Genomic DNA, 11,445 nt, shown 5'->3' with positions numbered 1-11,445 from the left:
GGTCGCAGGTCTGCCTACCTTGCAGCGCGGGCGGTGGCTCTGCTCTGCCCCTCCTCCAATTGGGGTGACGTGTCTACCATGCCGGCGGGCCCCTGGGCCTGTTCTGCCGGTCAGTTGCAGATCTGCCTACCTTGCAGGCGCAGGCGGCGGCTCTGCTCTGCCCCTCCTCCAATTGCGGTGACGAGTCTACCACGCCGGCGGGCCGCTGGGCCTGTTCTGCCGGTCGGTCCCTTTTTTTTTTTAATATTTATTTATTTATTTATTTTAGTTTGTTTTTGGCGGACACAACATCTTTGTCCAGGCGAGCGCACTACCGCTTGAGCCACATCCCCAGCCCACCATTATTCTTTACTAGACAAGAATTATGCTATGTGGAAGTAAGGGGGTTAATGATGACTATTTGTAGACAATATAATATTCACCTTGAAAGGCTAAAATTATGAGCTGCAAAACTGTTAGAAATAATTTTTAAATTTTCAAAAAAGTAATACAGTACAAAGTTAATATACAAACATAGGTAGTTTCTTATATACCAGGAACTAACACTTACGACATTGAAAAGAAGTCCCAGCCAAAATGTAAAAAAAAAAAAAAAAGGGGCCGGGGTTGTGGTTCACTGATAGAGTGCATGCCTAGCACAAGTGAGGCTCTGGGATTCAATCCCCAGCACCACATGAAAATAAACAAGCAAAATAAAGGTATTGTGTCCATCTACAACTAAAAAGAAATAATAAAAAAATTTAAAAAAATATTCAGGGAAAACTAAACAAGGAACATGCACAAAAAAAAATATTTAGTGATGGGCTGGGGCTGTGATGGGCACTTGTTTAGCACTGGGTTCAATCCTCAGCCCCACATAAAAATAAAAAAATTTTAAAATGGTATTATGTCCATCTACAACAACAAAAAATATATGTAAAAATTAGTGATATAAAGGAAAATTTGAATAAAATGGAAAGAACTCATTTTTCAGAAGAAAGCAATATTATAAACATGTTGATTCTTCCTAAAATTATAATAAAAATCCTTAGGAAACCTCTTTTGTTTGTTTAGGCCCTAAAATTCCTATGAAAAATTAAAAACTTATTACAAAGTAGAAACATCTTCAAGAGTTCTTTGTATCATATACAAAGTTATATAATAAATGAAGAAGTATGCAGCAGGAATAATTATTAGAAATAAATACCGCTCATAACTTAAATATCTACAGGACCAAGAAGCCAACAGAAATATATTTAATGAGCCAGGTGGTAAAAAGCAACAAGAACTGGTGGGGGTTGTGGCAAACTGGAGAACATAAGCTTGTTATAAGAGAGCACATATCCAATGAAACCCTAGATGATCACTCTCAAAAAACCAGGCTCTGGATTAATAAATGATCTGGGTTTAAGAAAAATCAGAAATTATGCTTTTCTCTGATATCTCAATCTTTAAATATTGACTCAAATTCATAAAATGCACACACATTTGTCTATGCGAATGTATGCATATAGAATCTAATGGATGAGCTTGACTTTCTGACTGCTGCCAAAATTTGTTCTAAAATTATGAATGTGGAAAAAGTAGGCTAACTGATCAAGAGAAAATTGTGAAAATGATGTTAGGACAATGGGTCAGATAATTGGGAGAAAATAAATCTGAAGCTGAAAATATTTCGTATACTAAAATTATTTTTAGAGAGAAAAATTTAAATGTACAACAAGAAGTCATAAATATAACTGAAATAAATAAGGGCAAATAATTTTTATAATTCTGGGAAGATAAGATCTATGACAAACAAAAAAACCATAATGGAGACCACTAATATATTAATTACCCTTATAAAAAGTTCTCTTGGACCAACAACAATAACAAATCTATAATACTAGATTGAAAAACAAATAGAAAACTGGGAAAAAAGGTTGCAACACATTAAAAATATTGATACTATTAAAACTGCTTAGAAACCAATAAGAAAAAGATAAATATTATAATGGAATGAACAATTCAAAAAGAATAAAGATGATTAATAAATTTAATCATCTTTAAATTTAGAAAAGATCTACACATATGCACTAACAACATGTACAAGAATGCTCATTGCAATGTTATTTGCAAATAGCTCAAAACTGCAAAAGAAATGTCACACAACAGTTAAATAGATATATAAATTATAGTATATACCTACAGCATTTATCATGAAAATATAAATTCAGTAATAAATATACGCATACTTCTGCCATATGCAACAACACATACTATTTTCACAAATATAATGTTGAAAAAAAAAGGGCAAACACAAAAGAAAACATTCATAAAAGTTCAAAAACATCAGTGGCTCAGGAGGCTGATGTTTTGAGGTTGGAGGGTCCCAAGTTCAAAGCCAGCTTCAGCAATTTAGCAAAGACCAAAAGCAACTTAGCAAGACCCTCAAAATAAAAAATAAAAAGGGCTAGGGATGTGGCTCAGTGGTTAAGTACCCCTACGTCCAATCCCTGATACTTAAGAAAAAAAAAGTTCAAACATAGGTAAAACATTCTACGGTATTAGAATGCAGGGCAGTGGTTACACCCAAAAAAGGAAAGAGGGTAATCGGGAGGTCACAAAGGGAGAAGGGGGTTCCCTGAAGTGCTGGTAATGTTCCATTTCTTTACTGGGGCACTGGTTCAAATGTTGTGTTTCCTTTGTGATGAATATAATTTACTGAGTTAGACACTTATGATTTTTCTCACTATGTTAAGGCAATAAAAGTTTTTTAAAAAGCCATTTGGGGAAAAGAAAAACAATAAGTAAAACAAAAAATAGAAAACAAACCAATACTACATGCAATTTTACTACTCTACTAAATCTATGTCTGACAGTGTATATAAAAGCATTCTCAGCAATCACCTTTCAGCACTACATCTTTCTCTCTAGAACTATTTACTAAACTGACTGTGTTGCCTCCCATGCTCTAAGGTCAGATTCTCAAATAATATAAAAACATTTACTTTTTCTCTAACAGCCTGATCTTGTTTGCAAAAAACAAATACCCCACCTATATAACATTACATCACTCATTCTTCTCAATGCTCCAGTTAATAAATAACATGGTAAGAGCATGTCTATACAGTTTAGCAAAATAAATTTTACATGTTGGTCAAAGTTTGGTAAAACACTTGTAACAGGGCCACTGTGCCAGTTAAGATTAGATTAGAAAAGGGGGAATGAAGAAAAGTGAAGCAGGATAGGAATAGGAAAGACAGTAGAATAAATCAGATACAACTTTCCTACGTTCATATAAGAATACACTACCCGTAAATTTCCCCACCACGAACAACCACAAGAATGAAATCCCAATTAGAATAAGTTATACTCCATGTATGTATGTCAAAATACATTCCACTGTCATGTATATCTAAAAAGAACAAATAAAAAAAATATTGGGGAAAAAGCAGTACAGAAATATTATCTTGGGATGGGGTTGTAGCTCAGTGGTGGAGTGCTTGCTAGTACATGTAAGGCACTGGGTTTGATCCTCAGCACATTAAAAAAATAAATAAAGGTTTTGTGTCCATATACAACAAAAAATATTTAAAAAGAAATATTACCTGTTGCTAGCTGTATTAAAAATAAGCATAACTATGTGTGTATATATCTGTGTGTAAAAAAGAACTTTTATAAAACTAAAACAGTAAAGCTTAAAATATAAGAAAGAATAACAAACCTATACTTTGCTGTTTCCATTAAGCCACATGATCTAAAAATCTATGAACTTTACCATAGAGTTTCACACACAACAATGCAAGGGAGAAGCAAGTTATGGTAGTGGTTGGTGTAAAAGTTGAAAGTATTTTAGCCATTCTCTGAAGATAGGTCCCTTAGTAGTATTAAGTATGATAATCACAATGATAGTAATAATATATGAAAAGACAATAATATGTGTAGCTCCAAATATAAGTTACAGATTAGAAGAAAATACTGCAAACCACATATCTGACAAAGGATGAGTATTTATAAGTATTTATAAGGGAAACTATAAACTTAACAGTTAAAAAAATACAAATTAGAAAATGGTCAAAAGTTATTAAAATATTTCACCAAAGGACATTAATGGCAAATAATAGTATGAAAAGATGTTCAACATTATTATCCATTATATTGTGGACATTAAAGCCACAATGTAATATCATTACATATCTCTGAGAATGGCTAAATTAATTTTCAAAAATGATAGCACTAAATACTGGCACCAAATGTAGAGAAACAGAATTATTCACATATTACTGGTGGAACCATCAAATACAATCACTTTGGATAAGTTTGGCATTTTCTTAAAAACAAAATAAAACAAACAACTAAACATGCAATTATCCTATAACCCAGCAACTATACTCCTGGGCATTTATCCCAGAAAAATTAAAATTTATGTTCACATAAAAACCAGTATATAAATGTTTATAGCAGTGTTAGTTATAATAGGCAAAAGCTGAAAACAACCCAGATATCCTTCAGTGAGTGACTGGTTAAACTAAAAGTGGTACATTCATATCATGGAGTACTACTCAGTAATAGGAATGAACTACTGATGTATGTAACAATTTGGATCAATTTCTACAATATTAGTGCTGAGTGAAAAAAGCCAATCCTCTAAAAGGTTACATACTATTTAATTCCATTTATATAACATTCTTAAAATGACAAATTTATAAAAATGAACAAATTGGTGGGTGCCAAGGACTTGGAAGGGGATGGAGTGGGAGGAAAGTGGGTAATTATAAAAGGGCAAATGAGAAATCCTATGGTGTTAAAAATGCTCTGTATCTTGACTACATTAATGTCAATCAGCTGTGTATGATATATTACTGTCATTTTGTAAGATCTTACCATTGAGGGAACTGGGTCAGGGTACTAGAATCTCTCTATTATTTCTCACATTTGCATGAGTCTATAATTTTCTCAAAATTAAGTTTAATTTTTAAAAATAATAACTGTGTTGTGTGCTTGAGGATTGCTTCTGTTCGAAAAGTAACCTAGAGCCTAAGAGACAAAGTTGCCTTTTTGCATCTCTTGCCACTGCTGGAATTGTTTATTCCCAGTTATCTTTCCCTACCATTTCCCCCACTGTCACAGAAGCTCAGTATTATCATATGTGGACCCAAATCCACTGCTGTGTTGGCACACCTAGGTTGGTCCCATCTCTATTGTGTTTGGTATGTCAAAAATTGCCTCCCCCATTCCTACATAATAGGAACTCCTAACTCCCAACTTCTTATTGCTAGGATCTATGAAGTACATTTACTCAACAAACTCTCGTTTCTGAAGTAATTAATACAATATTATTGTTAAGTATTATATTTAAATTCAGGTTAAATTAATTAAATTTCTTAAGATAAATCAAATACTAAGTTATAAAATTTGGAAGGCCATAAATCATTATAATATCTAATATTTTTTTCAATCCCTAAGAACCAACTTTTGCCCCTTTGAGGGCAATATTGCCCCACTGAAAATGCATTTTTAGAAGGAGATGCTTTCTTTAAAAATTAAATGAAAACCTGACCATCAAACCAGGAGGATAATCTTCTGGTTTAGGGGACTGAGTGCAGTCATGTGAGATTTCCCTATATTTTTAGGCTCTTTTCAACCCTGAATTTTCATAATATTGTTACTCAGGATCCTTTAAATAGAAGATTCAAATCTCTGTTCTCTAAGCTAAATTTTTCCTACTTACTGGGTTCTACATTTTCCAAGTCTAAGGGAACAATTATGAAATATCAGTAGTAAATTATAAAGAATGGCACACAAAACAGTTCAGTGTAGGTTCAAATAACATTTGCCACAATGTTTACCTGACTCAGTTAATAATATTCACAACCACTGTCTGATAACATACAAGGTATAAATGAAATTACATTTTTTTATGGTGAAACTTGATTCTGGGAGTACTAGATGAATTCAGGATCTTACATCAATTGAAGGTACCACTCTGCATTAAGCCATTGCCAAAGTTGCCCAACGTCTGCCCCAGGCCATTTTCTCTTACTTTAGACCCAGTGAGCTGATAACCAGGAACTCTCAATTAGTCCTTCCATTAGGTAAAAAGAAGGGCTACCCAAAGAAAGCCAGTCCTAAGAGATCAAAAGACTGTAGTTTGGGGCTGAAGTGTGGCTCAGTGGCAGAGTGCTTGCCCCTCACATGTGAGGTACTGGGTTCGAGCCTCAGCACCACATGAAAATAAATAAACAAAATAAAGATATTGTGTCCATGTATAACTAAAAAATATATATTTAAAAAAAAGACTAGTTTTAGGTCCTGGTCCTAATGTACTATAAGAATAAAAAATTCTTTTTAATTTTTGAAAAAAAAAAGTCAAGAAGTAAAGTTCTAAAGATCATTTGGTCCACATTTATCTAATTTTTTTTTACTCTCTACAACACCACAATCAATATTAAGCATTCATTGTGCCCTTACTAATAATGTGCCAACCTATATCTTAAGTTCTAGTTACATGCATTATTACGTTAATTCTCACAATATACTACAGTGGTAAGTATCATGATTATCCTTATTTATAGATTAAGAAATGGAAGCTAAAGGATACTAAGAATGTGCCCATGTTCAAACTTTCTTGTTATTCACTATATTAGACTGCAGTATGTAGCCCTCCTTTTACAAAGTACCTCTGGAGAAAGAACTCCTTATTTCCTGAGGAGGTTTACTTCATAGTGTGGTGGTAAAGAGAAAGGAGTTTGAGGTCAGCTGGACCCACACAAGAATTTGGTTCTACCTATTGTTTATGAGCAAGTTAAGTAATCTAAGTGTCTTCATCTAGAAAACAGGAATAAAAATGTCTTCATGTCTTCATACTGGGATGTGGGGATTAAATGTGATCATGCTTCTGGGGTTGGGGTTGTGGCTCAGTGGTTAAGCGCTTGCCTAGCACGTGTGAAACACTGGGTTTGATCCATAGCACCACATAAAAATAAATAAATAAAGGTATTATGTCCATCTTCAACTAAAACAAATTTTTTTAAATGTAATCATGTTTTAAAAAGTCTTTAGCTTTAAATAGTGGTACATATTAAATAGTAGCTATTCACATAATGGTACATATAGCCTCTCTCTACAAATGTGCATAATAATCATTATTTTTAAAAAAGGAACTAAAATTACTGGGGACAGGGAGTATATAGGAACTCAGTACCTTCCATTCACCTTTGTTGTGAGGCTAATACTATTCTAAAAATAAAGTTTATTAAGTATAAAACAAATAGCCAGAAAAAAATGAGGGAAAACAATCATACATTAAAAAAATTAAAGCCAATTTTCTTTCAATTGTTAATGTTTTAAGAAACTGATTATTTCCACGATTGGTAGGATGAGATGAGTGATTTCACAGAATGATAACAGGAAAATTGTACAATAAGTATCAAGAATCTTCAAAATGCAACAAGTTTGTGAAATATATAGTGTATATGTGTGTGTATATATATATTTATATGAGTGTGCATGGTATAAGTATATCAACTATGTACAAGAAACGTTTCTTGAAGCAATGTTTATAATAGCAAAAAATTGGAAATAGTTCATATCTGTTTACAGGAGGATGTAGATCTATGTTTATTAATGTGACAAGAGGGTCATGATATTTAAATTATAGGGAAAAAATCGTATGTTATGTCTACAATCAGAAGCTATTTTTGTTTTGAAAAAAATGCAGCTTTATGTTTCAAAAAATGGCAATGGCTTTGTATAGTGTGAGGATCAGGAAAACTTAAATTAATGGGAAGGCTTTGGGTTTAAACAACTTTTATTTATAAAATCAATAACCAAAAGACAAACATGTGCCCTTGCATAGCAATAACCACATGTAATCAGAGTGCTCATTAAAGATTTTACCAAAGTAATCCTCTTTTTTTCAACCACTTCAATACTCTGAGGTCCATAAACTAGGAAGTCTGAGAAAATCTAGTATTTGTTCCTCCATCTGTCTATAATTTAGACAGAGATGATCCTCAATTTCCCAGGTACTGACCAAACTGAAGTATCTTTTTCTATAAAATGTAATGAGATAAATATAATAAGAATCAGAATCTACAGCAAACTGAATCCTTTATTATGTGAACATGCTTATGTGTGGGGAAAGAAAAGACATTGGGGGTAATTCAAAAAATATCGAATGATACTTATCCTTCTCTAGGAAGCAGATGCTTGAGGGCTATCTATAACTAGAAATAAGGTTACATCACCAATTCATAGTTTTTTGAATATAACACATTTCTGTTAAGTTTAAATACATAATAAAACAAAGGATTATTATTTCTACACTGTAAAAACACAATGGAAACAAATGTATCTCATAGAGCTAGACACAGTCTACTTTGTTATTGATGCTCATATTTTATATATCATTGTTGTTCCTTGAGCTGTGATATCTGCAGATGTAATAATTTTTTTTTTGAGAGAGAGAGAGAGAGAGAGAGAGAATGAATTTTTTTAATATTTATTTTTTAGTTTTTGGTGGACACAACATCTTTATTTTATTTTTATGTGGTGCTGAGGATCGAACCCAGCACCCCGCGCATGCCAGGCGAGTGCGCTACTGTTTGAGCCACATCCCTAGCCCAGATGTAATAAATTTGCCTAATAAATTCTTTATGGTTTTTCTCTGCAGGAAAACTAGACTAATAGATGCACAGCATTTGGATACTTTGCTCCCCCGCCCCCACCAGGGGGCTCACAACCTGACTAGCTGTGAAAGGGAAGCCTTGAGGAAGAAGGGCCAGGTATACAAAATTTTTTCATGGCATGGCCTTTATGTGATTTGTGTCTATGTTCTGTCAGTTTTGCTTGGTTTCCTAATTTATTGGTTAGCATCACAACTTTTTAAAAATTGCCTTTATGGCAGAGGACTCCCCCCATCTTATTCTCCACCCTTGGCAGGAATGGAAAAAGCTCCCTTACGAAAGGTAATCCTCCCCAACCAGCACTAACAAAATAGATAAGTACTTCTGGATTTTATCATTATATTTTATAATACTGTTTCATCACATATCTCTCCACCTCTATCTATTCTTCTATACATCCATCAATTCATTTTTATTGTTTTTGCATTGCAAAGGAAAATGTAAATATTAGTACACTTTCCCATAAAGATTTCATAAACATAATATTGCTTAAAATAAAGCTTCCTTTCCCAAATTTTGCTTACTATTTTCTAAGCATTTTAAAAGCATGATTCTCTGTGTCACAATTGCATAACACTGTGATGTCAGAAAACTATAATCTTATATAGTAAGGAGGGGAAAATATTTTATTTTCATATGAATAATATAAGTTTCACATGTAGCACATTCATTTGAAATCTTTGTCATCAAAATTTACACATTATTATTATAGTTCCTATTTGTTTATGATGAAAAATTCTAGCTAATACTTTCCTATTCAGTACTTCCAGGATACTATGCAATTTAATTGAGGAAGAAAGGTGAATAATTACCTTCTAAACTTATTTTAAGCAAAGAAGGCCTTCTGTAGGTAAATGTTTTCCAGCTTAATGATTTCTTAAAATCATCTCTTTACATTTTATTATAATAAACACTTTACCATATCAAGGCTGTGTTTCTACTACTTTCTGTCTTTAATTTTAGAAGCAAAAATTTATATGTCCAGGGAACATTTCTTTATGAAAATCAATCACTTTAAATACATACAAAAAGATTCCAGGAAAAAAAAAAACATGAAAAAATAAGTTTTAAAGTTCAGATTTGTTTGAATTTGGAGGAAAGCTTTCAGGTAAACGTTAATATTTGCTAAAGACAAAAGAAGCCAAAAAAAAAAAAAAAACATGCTTGTGGAATTCCTCTATTGTCTTCAGAACATTTACTTTAATAATCTACATAATATACTTGTCCATTATCCCAAATTCATACTACGGCCCTACCCTTTCCATGCTGGATGAAATTAAAATCAAACTAATATTTAATTCTTACTTCTCCAAAGAGTCCAGTCTGGATTCAGGCAATCTGAGTCCCATGTGAGTGACCCTAGGTACTTCCCTAATCTCCATAAGGCTCCTTTTCTTCATCTTTAATTTAATAATCTCTATGATGGTCTTTACTGTTTAGGACTTGTTTCATCATTTAATAACCTTATTAAAGGGGTATTAAAATGACTAATCAAAGCACAGGGAGTAATACAATTGTAGTCCTTCACAAATACCAAAAGGCCTTTGGTTTGTTTCTCTACCCTTAAGCAGGAAAACTTCTTGGCAGCAGATGAAACAAAAGAATGGGTGCAACTTAAGCTATCTCATTTAATTTTTTTCTAAACTTTATTTTCTTTTTTCATAATGCTATGTATAGCTTACTATCAAAAGAATAACTGATAAACATTTATTATAAATGAAATAGTAGGAAAGCACTAAAACAAAACAAAACCAAAAAAAAACTAAAAAGCTAGTATACCACAAGGGAAAACATCCAATTTCAGATGTAACCACAATGCAAGCTAAAGTCTAATAATAATGATAGCATTAATAATAATTAGGGGTCTGGGGTGGTGGCTCAGCAGTAGAGTGCTCACCTAGCACGTGTGAGGCACTGGGTTCAGTCCTCAGCACCACATAAAAATAAATAGATAAAAATAAAGGTATTGTGTCCAACTACAACTAAAAAATATTTTTAAAATAGTCACTTTATCAAAAGTAGCTCCAAAAGAGTTGGGAAACTATATTTGAATAAAACCAATAAACAAAAAATTTGCACATTTGTAGAATATGTGCATTCTAGGATCAGCAAGATGGTTGCATAATAGGATGTTTAGGCAAAAACCAAACAACTACATAAAGTCAGAAAGACCAAAGACACAGTAAAGCCATCAAGAATATGCTCCCAACACTTCTATTTTATTCATGTTCATCTTTTTAAACTCTTCAGGCAGCAGCTTAACTAATTAAAATTACCCAGAAACAGGAAAAACTAAATAGCAATGAGAGCAAAGTCCTAGGTCCAAATAAATGTGACATCAGCCCCAGCATTTTTGACATATTCATGGAAGCCAGCCTCATTCAGGGTAAAGAATCTCTTGAATATGCTAAAGTTATTCAGATAAAAAGGCAAGATTCAATTACAGATAATAACTCTTGCAATATATTTACACTTCAGCTTCTAAAAATACTGTTTTCCAAAGGCTTAAATGCTTTGTAGAGTTCAAAGTGTCACTTTATATATAGAAAATTAAGTATAGAGTATGAATATCTACACAACAAAAAATATCTCCTCAAGCCCTGACCAATCTGAAGTTTCTCCCCTTTTTGGGCAGTCAAGCATATTTATCAATCAGCCTACTCTTGAGTGGATGACCATTTTCAGTTATTTTACAAGGTAGCATCTAAAATATACACAACAAACGATAGATAAATGGTCTTAAGAGTAAGGAGCAGAGGATCAAAAAAAAAAAAAAAAAAAAAAAAAAAAAAAAAAA

The 11,445-nt window shown here is 32.7% G+C and overlaps 1 protein-coding gene across 11 annotated transcripts in view; it reads right to left on the bottom strand.

The window, feature by feature from the left end:
• Nucleotides 1–11,445, bottom strand: part of LOC107137246 (WD repeat containing planar cell polarity effector) — a 487,063-nt gene that overhangs the window by 156,719 nt on the left and 318,899 nt on the right. The gene's annotated exons all lie outside the window — the stretch shown is intronic.

The sequence above is a fragment of the Marmota marmota genome, unplaced genomic scaffold (genome assembly GCF_001458135.2).
Source record: "Marmota marmota marmota unplaced genomic scaffold, marMar, whole genome shotgun sequence".
NCBI classification, from domain to species: domain Eukaryota; kingdom Metazoa; phylum Chordata; class Mammalia; order Rodentia; family Sciuridae; genus Marmota; species Marmota marmota.
Note: the sequence above shows the minus strand (reverse complement) of the source record. Positions and strands in the feature narration are given on the sequence as shown.